This window comes from Triticum urartu, chromosome 4, assembly GCF_003073215.2.
Source record: "Triticum urartu cultivar G1812 chromosome 4, Tu2.1, whole genome shotgun sequence".
NCBI classification, from domain to species: domain Eukaryota; kingdom Viridiplantae; phylum Streptophyta; class Magnoliopsida; order Poales; family Poaceae; genus Triticum; species Triticum urartu.
Genome location: NC_053025.1, coordinates 238,085,081 through 238,102,375, shown reverse-complemented (window position 1 = coordinate 238,102,375; position 17,295 = coordinate 238,085,081).

Genomic DNA, 17,295 nt, shown 5'->3' with positions numbered 1-17,295 from the left:
GGGAGAAACAATAAATATATAAGCAAGCATATGCATAGTGATGCATGACATGACAAGTAACGACGTTAGAGGTGCCCTAACGCGGTATTAGGTGATACCGGTGAAGGGGGATAACATCCGGGAAAGTATCCCCGGTGTTTCGCGTTTTCGGACAGATGAACCGGAGGTGAAATGTTGCAGGTTCACTATGCTAGGGACGCATGGCGGGCGAACGGGCTGCGTATCCGAATTCGTCTCGTCGTTCTGAGCAACTTTCATGTACAAAGTTTTTCCATCCGGGCTACGGTTTATTTTATATTGATTTTCTAAAGTTTAAATCATTTTTAGAATTTATTTAATTAATTTAATTCAACATTATCCAAACAGTGTGCTGACGTCATCATGACGTCAGCATGACATCAGCAGTCAACAGAGGTGTTGACTGGGTTGCTGACGTGTGGGTCCCACTGGTCATTGACTGATTAGGCTAATCAGGGGTTAATTAAGTTAACTAGTAATTAGATTAATCTAATCAGGATTAATTAATTTAATTAATTCTTTAATTAATTAATTAATTAATTAATTATCATTTTAATAAATTTTAATTATTATTTATTAATTCCTTTTGTAAATTAATTTAATTAGTATTATTATTAATATTATTATTTTGTTTTTGTTCACACGGGGTGGGCCCCGTTTGTCTGTGGCACAGAGGCCATACAGGGCGCGGGCGACGGTTAACGGGCGCGCCCCGTTCGGGCGCATGCCTAGGGGCATGCGGGCGTGGGCGGCGGACCTGGCAGGTCGCCAGGCCGGCGTGGGCGAGGCCAGCACGGGCCGGCCAGTGAGCGAGCGGCGGCGAGCACGGCCCCATGTGGGCGGGCGTGCATGAGCGCGCGGCAGGGCTGCACCAGGGGGGGCACGAGGCGCGGTGCAGGCGGCGCAAGGCGCGGCGCCAAGGGCGGGCGAGCGGCGCGGAACAGCGTGCAGCGAGCGGCGGAGTAGAGGCCGTGGGCGAGAGGCGGGGCTCACAGCGACGGGCGCGGCAGACGCGAGCCCATCCGGAGCTCGGGCGCGGGGCGTACGGGGAAAGGGGGGCGCGCGGCGCGAGCGCCCAGGGGTGCGGCCAAGGAGGCGGGGCCAAGCACCGGGGAGAGGGGACGGGGTGCAGGAGGACCGGGGTCCTCACCTGGGTGCATAGGGAACGGGTAGCGTGCTCGATGGAGGTCGGGGAGGACCGTGGTGGAGGGGGACGGGGACGGCGTCGACGGGGAGGAGACGAGGCCGAGGCGGCGGCGTGCGTCGACGGTGTTGGCGACGAGGAGACGAGGACGACGGGGCGGCACCATGGCGCTGGGGAGGCGGTTAGGCGACGGAGAGGAGGGGCGAGGAGTACAGGGCGGTGACGGGAGTTTGCCGGCGCCGGGGCCGAGCTGCGGGGATCGATCCCAATCCAGATCGGATCGGGAGAGGGCGAGTGGGAGCGAGTGAGGGAGCGAGTGGGGCGTTAGGGTTTCGGTCGGGGTGGGGTGGGGTGGCCTATAGGCCACGGGGTGAAGGGGCCGCGTGGGCCGGCCTGGTGGGCGGCCTGGTCGGCCAGCTGGGCCGTTTAGCCCGGGAGGGGGGCTCTTTCTTTTTATTAGTTTTCTTTTTTTGTTTTTTTCCTTTTTATTTATCTTATATCTTTTCTGTTTTATCTTGTTCCTCATTTTATTTTAGTTAGTTAAAATACAAGAATGGTCCCTAACTTAGTACTACCACTAAACCCACTGCACCACTGCAATAAAAAGTCTAAACACCTAAATAGAATAGTTTAACATTTTATTAATTATAAAAGGCATTTCAATAATTGTTTTGACTACTGTTTTATTCATTCTAGAGTATTTAAAGATTTTATATAATTGTGGTTTCTCCATCATAATTATCCATGATTTATTTGAATCCACCCGAACATTTAGTTTTAATATTTGAAAACTTTTATTCTTTGGTTGTTTTGAATTTGAATTAGTTTCGAACTAACACGAGATTAGGAACCGTAATCGAGGTGACGTGGCATCATTAGCAGAGGTTCACTGTAGCTTAAATATCCGGGCGTTACAACGTTACAAATCTCCTCCACTACAAGAAATCTCGTCCCGAGATTTAGGAGGTAGGAGGAAACAGTGCAGGGTATTCATCGCGAAGACGATCCTCGCGTTCCCAGGTGGCTTCGTCCTCAGAGTGATTCGACCACTGGACTTTGAGGAATTTGATCGCCTTCAGACGTGTGCGGCGTTCAGCTTGGTCAAGAATGCGAACCGGATGCTCTTTATAAGAGAGGTCCTGTTGCAATTCGAGCACTTCATGATCCACCGCTCGGATTGGATCCTTGAAGCAACGGCGGAGTTGTGACACATGGAACACATCGTGAACCTGAGAAAGGTTCGGCGGAAGCTCCAGTTGATATGCCACTTTTCCACGCCTTTCGAGAATAGTGAAGGGACTGATATAGCGAGGAGCTAGCTTGCCCTTGATCTCGAAGCGGTGAGCACCCTTCATTGGTGTAACTCGAAGATAAGCCTTTTCGCCAGGTTGATAGACCATGTCTTGGTGATGACGGTCATACTGATTTTTCTGACGTGACTGAGCAGTCTTGAGATTCTCGCGAATAATGCGAACTTGTTCTTCATCCTGTTGGATAATATCCGGACCGAAGAGTGGACGCTCCCCAGTTTCTGACCAGTTCAGAGGGGTTCGACACTTTCGTCCATATAGCACTTCGAAGGGGGACATCTTCAGACTAGCTTGATAGCTATTATTATAAGAGAACTCGGCATATGGAAGAGATTCCTCCCATTTCTTGCCGAATGAGATTACACAAGCTCGAAGCATGTCTTCGAGAACTTGGTTGACACGTTCAACCTGTCCTTGCGACTGAGGATGGAACGCAGTACTGAACGACAGATGAGTCCCCATAGCTTCTTGGAAACTCGCCCAAAACCTTGAAGTGAATAAGCTGCCATGGTCTGAACTGATAACCAGTGGGATACCGTGAAGTGAAACAATTCTAGCCATGTAGAGAGTAGCAAGCTGACTAGCAGTGATTGTCTCTTTGACCGCCAGGAAATGGGCAACTTTGGAAAGCCGGTCAATGACGACAAGAATAGCATCATTACCTTTCTGCGATTTGGGAAATCCAGTGACGAAGTCCATTTCAACATGGTCCCATTTCCATTCAGGAATAGAGATAGGTTGCAGAGTTCCAGCAGGCCTTTGATGCTCTGCTTTGATTCGGCGACAAACGTCACACTCAGCAACATAACGAGCAATGTCCTGCTTCATATTAGACCACCAGAATCTTTGACGAATATCCTGGTACATCTTTGTACTACCAGGATGGATGGACAGAGGCGTATCATGAGCTTCTTGCATAACCCTTTTAGTCTTATCCAGGTTTTTCTTCGAACATGGTACCACTAGGCGGCCTTTGAAATACAAGGCGCCATCGTCGGCGATCATGAAGAATGAGGGCTTTCCTTTTTTTGGTCGCGCTTAATCTTGAGGACTTCATCGTCACACTTCTGTATCCATTTGATGGTGTCCACAAGATCTGGTTTCGCAACCAGGGTATTGAGAGAACCCTTGGAAACAACATGGAGGTTCCGTTTGGGGAAATCTTCGGGAGGGGGAGCGAGTGATCCCGGAGGAACAATATGGAGGTTCAGCCCTCTAAATTCTTCAACAAGCGATGGGTGAACTTTGTGAACCTGGAGGTGGTTACAGTAAGACTTGCGGCTCAAGGCATCAGCCATTACATTAGCCTTGCCGGGGGTATAGGATATACCCACGTCAAAGTCTGCAACAGTCTCCATCCATCTTTGCTGGCGTAGGTTCAAATCTGGCTGAGTAAACAGATACTTCAGACTTTGATGGTCGGTGAAGATCTCGCAACGATTACCGAGAAGGTAATGTCGCCACTGCTTCAGTGCATGAATGACAGCAGCAAGCTCGAGGTCGTGAACCGGGTAGTTTTCTTCATGAGGGCGCAGTTGACGGGAGGCATAAGCAATCACTCTGCGCTCTTGCATTAGGACACAGCCTAATCCTTGACGGGAAGCGTCGCAGTAAATGACGAAGTCCTTCTTAGTATCAGGTGGAGCAAGTACGGGGGCAGAAGTCAACTTTTCTTTGAGCGCCTGGAAACTTTCCTGACACTTGTCTGTCCAGTCGAACTTGACACCCTTATGCAACAGATTAGTCAGGGGCCTGGCAATCTTGGAGAAGTTCTCGACGAATCGACGGCAATAGCTGGCGAGACCGAGAAAACTTCGGACTTGCTTGACGTTCTTCGGAGGAGTCCAATCGAGAATAGCCTGAACTCGTTCAGGGTTGACGGCAATACCATCCTTGGAGATGACATGCCCAAGATAGGTTACTTCGGGGAGCCAGAATTCACACTTGGAATACTTAGCATACAGTTGATGTTCTCGAAGCTTCTCTAGCACAAGACGCAGATGTCCAGCATGTTCTTCCTCGTTCTTGGAAAATACAAGGATATCGTCCAGATAAACCACGATGAACTTGTCGAGGTAATCCATGAATATATAATTCGTCAGACGAGAGAAGGTGGCGGGAGCATTCCTTAAGCCGAATGACATGACGGTGTACTCATATGACCCATACCGAGTCACGAAGGCGGTTTTTGGGATGTCCTCTTCACGAACACGGATCTGGTGGTAACCCAACCTCAAGTCGAGTTTGGAGAACACTGATGAGCCAGCCAGTTGATCATAAAGATCATTGATCCGAGGAAGCGGATATTTGTTCTGAATGGTAGCTTGGTTTATAGGACGGTAATCTTGGACTAATCGGTTTGTCCCATCCTTTTTCTTAACAAAGAGAGAAGGTGCTCCCCAAGGAGAGCAACTTGGGCGAATGAAACCATTGACAAGAGATTTGTCGATTTCCTCCTTAAGCTCAATGAGCTCATGCGGCGGCATCTTGTAGGGTCGTTTAGCTATAGGGGTGGTGCCGGGTTTCAAGTCGATGATGAATTCGACAGCTCTAGCAGGGGGAATCCCTGGAAGTTCTTCTGGGAAGACATCTTGGAATTCACGAACGACGGGAATGTTTTCAATGCCCTCGAGTGGTGCAGCGTTCAACGCATTCAAGGCATAAAGTTGTGCCTCGGTGTTCTGAACTAGATGAGCTTGGTAAGCTATTATTTCGTCAGAAGGGTGTAGCAGATGGACGACCTTAGTGGCGCAAACTATAGAAGCAGTATGCGCTTTCAACCAATCCATTCCCAGAATGAGGTCGATGTTAGACGACTTTAGGATAATGGGAGAGGCATAGAATTCCAGCCCTTCGATTTCCACGGGGACATCGATGCCAACCAGTGAGGTTTGACATTGTCCCACGGGGGTTTTTACCAATACCGAAGTGTTCATCTCCTCACATTTAACGTCATGCTTGTATGCAAAATCTTCTGACATGAATGAATGCGATGCTCCTGAATCGAATAAAACAGATGCAGGTACTGAGTTTACGAGGAGTGTACCCATCACGGTAGCAGGCTGGTCTTGGGCTTCATTCAGATCAATGTGGTTGGCATGAACGTGACCATAAGACTTGGCATTGATGTTGCGGGGCTGGTTGTTTGCACGGCCAGTTGCTGGAAGGGCCAGTTGATTCTGTTTCTGGTTGCATTCCCTAGCACGGTGCCCTGGTTGTCCACACCTGAAGCACAAACCATTCTCGGGAGTAGGAACAGGAGCTTGGGGTGGTGGAGCTGGAAGCCTTGGCTGCCTAGTTGGAGCCGTAGGCGGACGAGGTGCAGCATAGGACTGCCTTGGGGCAGGTGCATTCGGCTGGTACATGCTGTTGGGAATCCATATCTTGCGCTTCTGTAAGGACGGGCCCGAAGATGAGCCCGTGTCACGGCTGCGCTTGTGAGAGCTCTGGTATTCCTGCAGACCAGTTTCGACATTGATGGCTTTGTTCACCAGAGTGGCGAAATCAGCAAAGTCATGCACTAGAAGTGCGAGCTTGATGTCAGCTTGAAGGCCATCCCGGAACTTCTCTTGTCTGCGTGCATCAGTTGCAATGTCCTCTTCAGCATAGCAGGACAAGTCCAGAAACTCCCGCTGATAAGCTTCCACAGTTCTGTTGCCTTGGGTGAGGTTGCGGAACTCACGCTTCTTCCGGTCCATAACTCCCTGAGGAATGAAGCGAGCACGGAAGGCAGCTTGGAAGTCTGGCCAGGTGATGATTGTTCCAGCTGGCAGAGTACACCTGTGGCTGTCCCACCATTGAGCTGTGGGTCCTTTCAGGAAGAAGGAAGCAAAGGTGACATAGCTGGCAGGGGCTACATCAGCAGACTCCATCTCATAGGTGATGTCACGGAGCCAGTCATCAGCATCCAGAGGCTGAGTTGAGCTGCGGTACACAGTTGGGTTCAGGCGCATGAAATCCTGCAGAGTTACTGGGGTTGGCTGCTGGTTCATATTGGGGCGAGGAAACTGAGCCATCATATTCTCCATGAACTGGCGATTCATCTCAAGCTGTTGGATCATACCAGTCATGTACTCAGGCGGTGGTGGGGCGTTGCCACCACGACCACGACCACGACCACCTGGTCTAACCATCCTGCTAATATATAACAGGGGTAGTTCAGTATTGAGAAATTTGCAAAGACGAGAATCATTCATGATGAAACATGCACAACGAAAGCAGCACGATAGATACTACATAGTAGTCGGCATATCTTACAAAAGAGATCATGCATGGAGTTCGTTACACAGAGTTTGGTACATAGACTAAGACATCATAGGCGGCACGCAGGCTCGCGACGAATGCATCTAACACTAACAAGCAAGTCTACATCAGTCCCACGCGGTACTGCGGAGGTAGCTGTAGCCTGAAAGCTGCTGTGTGGCATCGGGTACACCATGTCGGCAACCTGGGGTCCGCGGGTACTCTGGTGCAGAACCTGACGCTCAAGTGGCAGAAGAGGACCAAGGGCGGGAGAGTAGCCTCCCACCTCTGGCCAACCGACACCCTGGGGCATCACGGTCCTGGCTGGGTAGATAGCAGAACGTGACAGCTCCCCAGATCCGACGAAGGGGTGCAACATCATCAGAGCACGGTAGAGGTGCTGACGAGTGGTGTACAACTCGTGGCGAAGAGCTCAGTTAGCTCGATCCAGCCCATCAGCATGCAGAACCAGGTTCTGATGGTAGAAGGGCTCTCGGGTGACAGTGGAGTAGGCAGCAGTGTAGTAACCCTCCGCACCAACATCGGATGCGATAGCAATGTGCCTGAAGGGGGAGGTATCCAACTCCTGATACTCTCCACGAAGACGTGTCAGAGCAGCATAAGCAGCATCGTGGACCGCCATATCGATAGTCACTCCAACACCATGAGCAGTGTGCAGCACGGTAGTGGAGTCATACTCCCGAGAGTAGAGGTGGACGATGGCACGGTATTGCTCCTGGTTGAAGTCCTGATACTCCTCATAGACGGTGTACTCAGGGTGCCAGCGATAACCCAGATAGGTCATCATCTCAACCAACACAGCAGGTGATCCTGAGGCACCAATGGCCGTCGTGTGGCGCACGACCTGCCTCGTGGGTTCCATCTGAAAACAAAGATGTTTTCACAGGAGTCAAATGACAATGTGGATAATGTTCAAGTACTACTCTAAAGAATAACTAGGGCTTATCCAACTTTGGGGTGAACGTGGTCACGGGATCCTAGTGTTAGAGTTAGTAAAATCGTTTAACCCGAGTAGGAGAGAGTTCAGAGTCCCAGAGTAAAGGTCGAGGAGTAAAAGATCCTAGTACCACCCGATGGCGACGTGGGCCCGTAAGGCACACAGCCAAGTTAGTAAAAGTTTTTGCAATGTCTAGACTCGACTTCGGCCAAGGAGTGTGGAAGGGGAATTCCTACAGGCAGTCGGCTCTGATACCAACTTGTGACGCCCCGATTTAATCATACACACAAACGTGTACGATCAAGATCAGGGACTCACGGGAAGATATCACAACACAACTCTACAAATAAAATAAGTCATACAAGCATCATATTACAAGCCAGGGGCCTCGAAGGCTCGAATACAAGAGCTCGATCAAAGACGAGTCAGCGGAAGCAACAATATCTGAGTACAGACCTAAGTTAAACAAGATTGCCTTAAGAAGGCTAGCACAAACTGGGGTACAGATCGAAAGAGGCACAGGCCTCCTGTCTGGGATCCTCCTAACTACTCCTGGTCGTCGTCAGCGGGCATCACGTAGTAGTAGGCACCTCCGGTGTAGTAGGGGTCGTCGTCGACGGTGGCGTCTGGCTCCTGGGCTCCAACATCTGGTTGCGACAACCAGGTAGAAGGGATAGAGGGAAAGAAGGATAAAGCAACCGTGAGTACTCATCCAAAGTACTCGCAAGCAAGGAGCTACACTACATATGCATGGGTAAATGTGTAAAGGGCCATATCGGTGGACTGAACTGCAGAAAGCCAGAATAAGAGGGGGGATAGCTAATCCTTTCGAAGACTACGCTTCTGGCAGCCTCCGTCTTGCAGCATGTAGAAGAGAGTAGACTGAAGACCTCCAAGTAGCATCGCATAGCATAACCCTAACCGATGATCCTCCCCTCGTCGCCCTGTGAGAGAGCGACCACCGGTTGTATCTGGCACTTGGAAGGGTGTGTTTTATTAAGTATCCGGTTCTAGTTGTCATAAGGTCAAGGTACAACTCCAAGTCGTCCTGTTACCGAAGATCACGGCTATTCGAATAGATTAACTTCCTTGCAGGAGTGCACCACATTCCCCAACACGCTCGATCCCATTTGGCCGGACACACTTTCCTGGGTCATGCCCGGCCTCGGAAGATCAACACGTCGCAGCCCCACCTAGGCACAACAGAGAGGTCAGCACGCCGGTCTAAACCTATGCGCACAGGGGTCTGGGCCCATTGCCCTTAGCACACCTGCACGTTGCGTACGCGGCCGAAAGCAGACCTAGCCTAGTGGCGTTCCAGTCCAATCCGGCGCGCGCCACTCAGTCGCTGACGTCACGAAGGCTTCGGCTGATACCACGACGCCGGGATACCCATAACTACTCCCGCGTAGATGGTTAGTGCGTATAGACCAAATGGCCGGACTCAGATCAAATACCCAGATCTCGTTAAGCGTGTTAAGTATCCGCGAACGCCGACCAGGGCCAGGCCCACCTCTCTCCTAGGTGGTCGGAACCTGCCCTGTCGCTCCGCCTCAAAGATCCACTCGCGGGTGCTCCTCAAGCCGACCCGTCTTTAGTCACCACATGTATCCTGTATAAAGTATATAGTATATACCCGTGATCACCTCCCGAGTGATCACGGCCCGATAATATAGCATGGCAGACGGACAAGAATGTAGGGCCACAGATGATAAACTGGCATCCTATACTAAGCATTAGGATTGCAGGTAAGGGTAACAACGGTAGTAGCAAGGACAGGTTATGCATCAGTATAGGATTAACGGGAAGCAGTAACATGCTACACTACTCTAATGCAAGCAGTATAGAGAAGAGTAGGCGATAACTGGTGATCAAAGGGGGGGCTTGCCTGGTTGCTCTGGCAAGAGAGAGGGATCATCAACTCCGTAGTCGTACTGGGTAGCAGCGGCGTCGGTCTCGGTGTCTATCGAGAGAAGAGGGGGGAGAAACAATAAATATATAAGCAATCATATGCATAGTGATGCATGACATGACAAGTAACGACGTTAGAGGTGCCCTAACGCGGTATTAGGTGATACCGGTGAAGGGGGATAACATCCGGGAAACTATCCCCGGTGTTTCGCGTTTTCGGACAGATGAACCGGAGGTGAAATGTTGCAGGTTCACTATGCTAGGGACGCGTGGCGAGCGAACGGGCTGCGTATCCGAATTCGTCTCATCGTTCTGAGCAACTTTCATGTACAAAGTTTTTCCATCCAGGCTACGGTTTATTTTATATTGATTTTCTAAAGTTTAAATCATTTTTAGAATTTATTTAATTAATTTAATTCAACATTATCCAAACAGTGTTTGCTGACGTCATCATGACGTCAGCATGACATCAGCAGTCAACAGAGGTGTTGACTGGGTCGCTGCCGTGTGGGTCCCACTGGTCATTGACTGATTAGGCTAATCAGGGGTTAATTAAGTTAACTAGTAATTAGATTAATCTAATCAGGATTAATTAATTTAATTAATTCTTTAATTAATTAATTAATTAGTTAATTATCATTTTAATCAATTTTAATTATTATTTATTAATTCCTTTTTTTTTAATAAAACGTTCTGGGGGGCCCCCTCTGTCAGTGGCCCCAGGGGCCTTAACGGGTGCGCGCATGGGCGCGCGGGTGCAGGAGCCACGGGGCGCCCGTTAGCGGGCCGAGCCCCTGACCCAACGCAGCAGGGCACTGGCCAGGGGAGTCGTCGGCCGCCGGCCGGACGGCCGGAGCCGGGGCGTCGACGGAGAGGGGTTGGCCGCGGCGCGGGCCAGCAGCGTGGTTGGGGGGGCGGCGGAGCCGCGGCAGCACGGACAAGAGGAGGGCGGGGCTTGCCGAGCGTGGGCGGTGCGGCCGGACCAGGACGAGAGCAGGGGGCTTCGCCGCGACGAGCGGACGCGAGCGTGCACGGGGCGCACAGCGCACGTGGCCACGCGACGAGCGCCGGGCGCGCGCGGTGGCGAGTTCGAGCAGGGGGAGGAGGAGGCCACGCGAAGCAAGTCGTGGTGAGCTAAGCTGGAAGCAACGTCGGTCCACGCGCGGCTGGCCATGCGGCAGCCATCTGTCCAGGGGGAGTAAGCACGGGCGGGGAGCGCACGGACGTAGGGCCGGGGCGAGGATGCCCCGCCCCTCTTCAGCCCTCACCGGCGACAGTGCGCCGAGCATCGTCGGCACCGCCCGATCCCTCGCGGCCCGCGAGGGAAGCCCGGGAGAGGGACTAGTGCAACGGTTCCCTAGTCCCGGCGGCACGGGCTCCGGGCGGCCGGGCAACGCGAGGAAGGAGACGAGGATGGCATCGGCGGGCCGGCAACCGACGGCGTCGGGGTGGCCGTCTCCTCCCGATCCAATCGGGAGAGATGGGGGAGGGAGATATTTTCGGAGTGGGGGGGGGAAGGGGGTCGGGCTGGTTCCGGGGGTTATGTGGGAACGGGGTGGGCCGGTCGGCTGGCCTGGTGGCCTGCTGGGCCGGAGCCCAGTGGGTTGCCCCTCTTTTTTTTGTTAGGTTTTGTCTTTTCTTTTATTTATTTTCTCTTTTGTTTTTAATTCATTCTAAAATACTTAGGCAGTTTTAAAATGTGTTGACTACACTATAATTACCAGTGCAATATTCTGCAACCCCCGAACATTTTTGTTTTAATTTTTGAAAACTTTTATTGTTAATTGTAATTTGAATTTGAATTTGAACGGTTTCGGATCGTTGCGAGGTTAGCAACAGTAATCGGGATGACGTGCCATGATTAGCGTGGGGTTACTGTAGCAAGATTATCCGGGCGTTACAAGAACTCACTATACTTATTGCAAAGATCTACAAGTTATAAAAGCAAAGTATTACGCGCATGCTCCTAGGGGGATAGATTGGTAGGAAAAGACCATCACTCGTCCCTGACCGCCACTCATAAGGAAGACAATCAAAAAATAAATCATGCTCCGACTTCATCACATAACGGTTCACCATACGCGCATGCTACGGGAGTCACAAACCTTAACACAAGTATTTCTCAAATTCACAACTACTCAACTAGCATAACTTTAATACCACCATCTTCATATCTCAAAACAATTATCAAGCATCAAACTTCTCATAGCATTCAACACACTCATAAGAAAGTTTTTACTATTCTTGAATACCAAGAATATTAGGATTATTTAAGCAAATTACCATGCTATTTAAGACTCTCAAAGTAATCTAAGTGAAGCATGAAAGATCAATAGTTTCTATAAAACAAATCCACCACCGTGCTCTAAAAGATATAAGTGAAGTACTAGATCAAAACTATATAACTCAAATGATATAAGCGAAGCACATAGAGTATTCTAACAAATTCCAAATCATGTATGGCTCTCTCAAAAGGTGTGTACAGCAATGATGATTGTGGTAAACTAGAAAGCAAAGACTCAAATCGTACAAGACGCTCCAAGCAAAACACATATCATGTGGTGAATAAAAATATAGCTCCAAGTAAAGTTACCGATAGAAGTAGACGAAAGAGGGGATGCCTTCCGGGGCATCCCCAAGCTTTGGCTTTTAGGTGTCCTTATATTATCTTGGGGGTGCCATGGGCATCCCCAAGCTTAGGCTCTTGCCACTCCTTGTTCCATAATCCATCAAATCTTTACCCAAAACTTGAAAACCTCACAACACAAAACTTAAAGTAAAAAATCTCGCAAGCTCCGTTAGCGAAAAAAACAAAACACCACTTCAAGGTACTGTAATGAACTCATTCTTTATTTATATTGGTGTTAAACCTACTATATTCCAACTTCTCTATGGTTTATAAACTATTTTACTAGCCATAGATTCATCAAAATAAGCAAACAACACACGAAAAACAGAATCTGTCAAAAACAGAACAGTCTGTAGTAATCTGTAGCTAGCGCAAGATCTGGAACCCCAAAAATTATAAAATAAATTTCTGGACGTGAGGAATTTATCTATTAATCATATGCAAAAATAATTAACTAAATAGCACTTTCCAAATAAAAATGGCAGCAGTTCTCGTGAGCTCTAAAGTTTCTGTTTTTTACAACAAGATTAAGAAGACTTTCCCCAAGTCTTTCCAACGGTTATACTTGGCACATACACTAATTAAACACAAAAAAACACAACCTAGACAGAGGCTAGATAAATTATTTATTGCTAAACAGGAGAAAAACAAGGAATAAAAATAAAATTGGGTTAATGCCCCTAGCTAGGCATAAAAAGCAAAGATAAATCTAGGTATTGCCATCTTTGGTAGGCAATCCATAAGTGGCTCTCATAATAGATTCATAAGGTAATTTAATTTTCTTTCTAGGAAAGTGTTCCATGCCTTTCCTTAACAGAAATTGAAATCTAATATTCCCTTCCTTCATATCAATAATTGCACCAATTGTTCTAAGGAAAGGTCTACCAAGAATAATAGGATATGAAGGATTGCAATCTATGTCAAGAACAATAAAATCTATGGGTACATAATTCCAATTTGAAATAATAAGAACATCATTAATTCTTTCCATAGGTTTCTTAATAGTGGAATCCGCAAGGTTCAAGTTTAGAGAGCAATCATCAAAATTACGGAAACCTAACAAATCACACACAGTCTTTGGAATCGTGGAAACACTAGCACCCAAATCACATAAAGCATAGAACTCATGTTCTTTAATCTTAATTTTAATAGTTGTTTCCCACTCATCATAAAGTTTTCTAGGGATAGAAACTTCCAATTCAAGTTTTTCTTCATAAGATTGCATCAAGGCATCAACGATATGTTTAGTGAACGCTTTATTTTGACTATAAGCATGAGGAGAATTTAGCATGGATTGCAACAAGGAAATACAATCAATCAAAGAGAAATTTTCATAATTAAATTTCTTGAAATCCAAAATAGTGGGTTTAGCAACATCTAGGGTTTTAATTTCTTCGATCCCACTTTTATCAATTTTAGCATCAAGATCTAAAAACTCCGAATTCTTGGAACGCCTTCTAGGTAAAGGTGAATCATATTCAGTCCCATCATTATTAAGATTCATATTGCAAAACAAAGATTTAATAGGGGACACATCAATAATTTTTAGATCTTCATCTTTATTTTCATATGAACTAAAAGAACACGCTCTTATAAAGGCATCTTTCTTAGCACGCATCCTAGCGGTTCTTTCTTTGCAATCATCAATGTAAATTCTCATGGCTTTGAGAGACTCATTGATATCGTGCTTAGATGGAATAGATCTAAATTTCAAAGAATCAACATCAAGAGAAATTCTATCAACATTCCTAGCCAACTCATCAATCTTAAGCAAATTTTTTAATCAAAGCATTGAAATTCTTTTGCGAAGTAATAAATTCTTTAATATTAGATTCAAAATCAGAGGGAATCTTATTATAATTTCCATAAGAATTGTTGTAGGAATTACCATAATTATTAGAGGGATTACTAGGATAAGGCCTAGGATTAAAATTTCCTCTACACGCGTTGTTACCAAAATTGTTCCTACCAACAAAATTCACATCCATAGATTCATTATTATTCGCAATCAAAGTAGACAAGGGCATATCATTAGGATCAGAAGAAACACTTTTACTAGCAAATAATTTCATAAGTTCATCCATCTTTCCACTCAAAACATTATTTTCTTCTATCGCATGCACCTTTTTATTAGTAGATCTTTCAGTATGACATTGAGAATAATTAACCATAATATTATCTAGGAGTTTAGTAGCTTCTCCTAAAGTGATTTCCATAAAAGTGCCTCCCGCGGCCGAATCTAAAAGGTTTCTAGAAGCAAAATTCAATCCGGCATAAATTTTTTGTATAATCATCCACAAATTTAAACCATGAGTAGGGCAATTATGTATCATTAATTTCATCCTCTCCCAAGCTTGTGCAACATGTTCATGATCAAGTTGCTTAAAATTCATAATATCGTTTCTAAGGGAGATGATCTTAGAGGGAGGAAAATACTTAGAGATAAAAGCATCTTTGGACTTATTCCATGAATCAATACTATTTTTAGGCAAAGATGAAAACCAAGCTTTAGCACGATCTCTAAGCGAAAAAGGAAATAGCTTCAATTTAACAATATAGTTATCCACATCTTTCTTCTTTTGCATATCACACAAATCAACGAAGCTATTTAGATGGGTAGCGGCATCTTCACTAGAAAGGCCGGAAAACGGATCTTTCATGACAAGATTCAGCAAGGCAGCATTAATTTCACAAGATTCAGCATCGGTAAGAGGAGCAATCGGAGTGCTAATAAAATCATTGTTGTTGGTATTGGTAAAGTCACATAATTTAGTGTTATCTTAAGCCATCGAGACAAGCAAGCAATCCAACACACAAGCAAACAAAAAGTAAGAGGGCAAAAAGAGGCAAATAGAGAAAGAGAGGGAGGATAGAGAGAGAGGGCGAATAAAACGGCAAGGGTGAAGTGGGGGAGAGGAAAACGAGAGGCAAATGGCAAATAATGTAATGCGGGAGATAAGGATTGTGATGGGTACTTGGTATATTGACTTTTGCGTAGACTCCCCGCCAATGGCGCCCGAAATCCTTCTTGCTACCTCTTGAGCACTGCGTTGGTTTTCCCCGAAGAGGAAGGGATGATGCAGTAAAGTAGCGTAAGTATTTCCCTCAGTTTTTGAGAACCAAGGTATCAATCCAGTAGGAGGCTACGCGCGAGTCCCTTGCACCTGCACAAAACAAATAAATCTTCGCAACCAACGCGATAAGGGGTTGTCAATCCCTACACGGCCACTTTATGAGAGTGAGATCTGATAGATATGATAAGATAATATTTTTGGTATTTTTATGATAAAGATGCAAAGTAAAATAAAATCAAAGTAAAAAGCAAAGGAAATTACTAAGTATTGGAAGATTAATATGATGAAGATAGACCTGGGGGCCATAGGTTTCACTAGTGGCTTCTCTCAAGAGCATAGGTATTTACGGTGGGTGAACAAATTACTGTTGAGCGATTGACAGAATTGAGCATAGTTATGAGAATATCTAGGTATGATCACGTATATAGGCATCACGTCCGAGACAAGTAGACCGACTCTTGCCTGCATCTACTACTATTACTCCACTCATCGACCGCTATCCAGCATGCATCTAGAGTATTAAGTTCATGAAAACAGAGTAACGCCTTAAGCAAGATGACATGATGTAAAGGGATAAACTCATGCAATATGATGAAAACCCCATCTTGTTATCCTCGATGGCAACAATACAATACGTGCCTTGCTGCCCCTACTGTCACTGGGAAAGTACACCGCAAGATTGAACCCAAAGCTAAGCACTTCTCCCATTGCAAGAAAGATCAATCTAGTAGGCCAAACCAAACTGATAATTCGAAAAGACTTGCAAAGATAACCAATCATACATAAAAGAATTCAGAGAATATTCAAATATTGTTCATAGATAGACTTGATCATAAACCCACAATTCATCGGTCTCAACAAACACACCGCAAAAAAAAGATTACATCGAATAGATCTCCACAAGAGAGGGGGAGAACATTGTATTGAGATCCAAAAAGAGAGAAGAAGCCATCTAGCTAATAACTATGGACCCCTAGGTCTGAGGTAAAATATTCACACTTCATCGGAGGGGCTATGGTGATGAAGTACAAGCCCTCTGTGATGGATACCCCCTCCGGCGGAGCTCCGGAACAGGCCCCAAGATGGGATCTCGTGGATTCAGAAAGTTGCAGCGGTGGAATTAGGGTTTTGGCTCCGTATCTGATCGTTTGGGGGTACGTAGGTATATATAGGAGGAAGGAGTACGTCGGTGGAGCAACAGGGGGGCACGAGGGTGGAGGGTGCGCCTGGGGGGTAGGCGCGCACCCTACCTCGTGGCCTCCTCCTTTGTTTCTTGACGTAGGGTCCAAGTCTCCTGGATCATGTTCGGTGAGAAAATCACGTTCCCGAAGGTTTCATTCCGTTTGGACTCCGTTTGATATTCCTTTTCTTCGAAACCCTAAAATAGGCAAAAAACAGCAATTCTGGGTTGGGCCTCCGGTTAATAGGTTAGTCCCAAAAATAATATAAAAGTGGATAATAAAGCCCAATAATGTCCAAAACAGTAGACAATATAGCATGGAGCAATTAAAAATTATAGATACGTTGGAGACGTATCAAGCACCGTCGGCGGAGTTGCTGAGCACGTGGGCGCGCGTCGCGCAGTTGAGGCCGCCGGTGAAGATGGTGCCGGAGACGTAGCTCCTCTCCGGCAGCACCTCCCCCTCCTCCTCAACTGCGGGCGCGTCCGTGGACGCGGACGCCGTGGTCCTGTCCGGCGTGGGCGGGATGTGCACGGTGTAGTGCACGAACTCGACGCTCGCGTCGGCACCGTCCCTCGACGCGTACCGGCTCCCCCCGCTCAGGCGCACCGGCGAGACCTGCATCGTCGCGGTGGAGGAGCCAAATGGAGTGTCTGGGTACGGGGCTGGTGAGCCCGGACCCCCCTCCTCACGACCCCATCCCCGGGGCTCTCGCCGCCAGCACCCTTCCCTCTCGTCGGCGACACGGTCAGCGTGACCGGCTCGCCCGCCGGCAACGACAGCCGCCGCGACATCCCTCCACCGATTCACCCCCGCCTCCTCCAAATC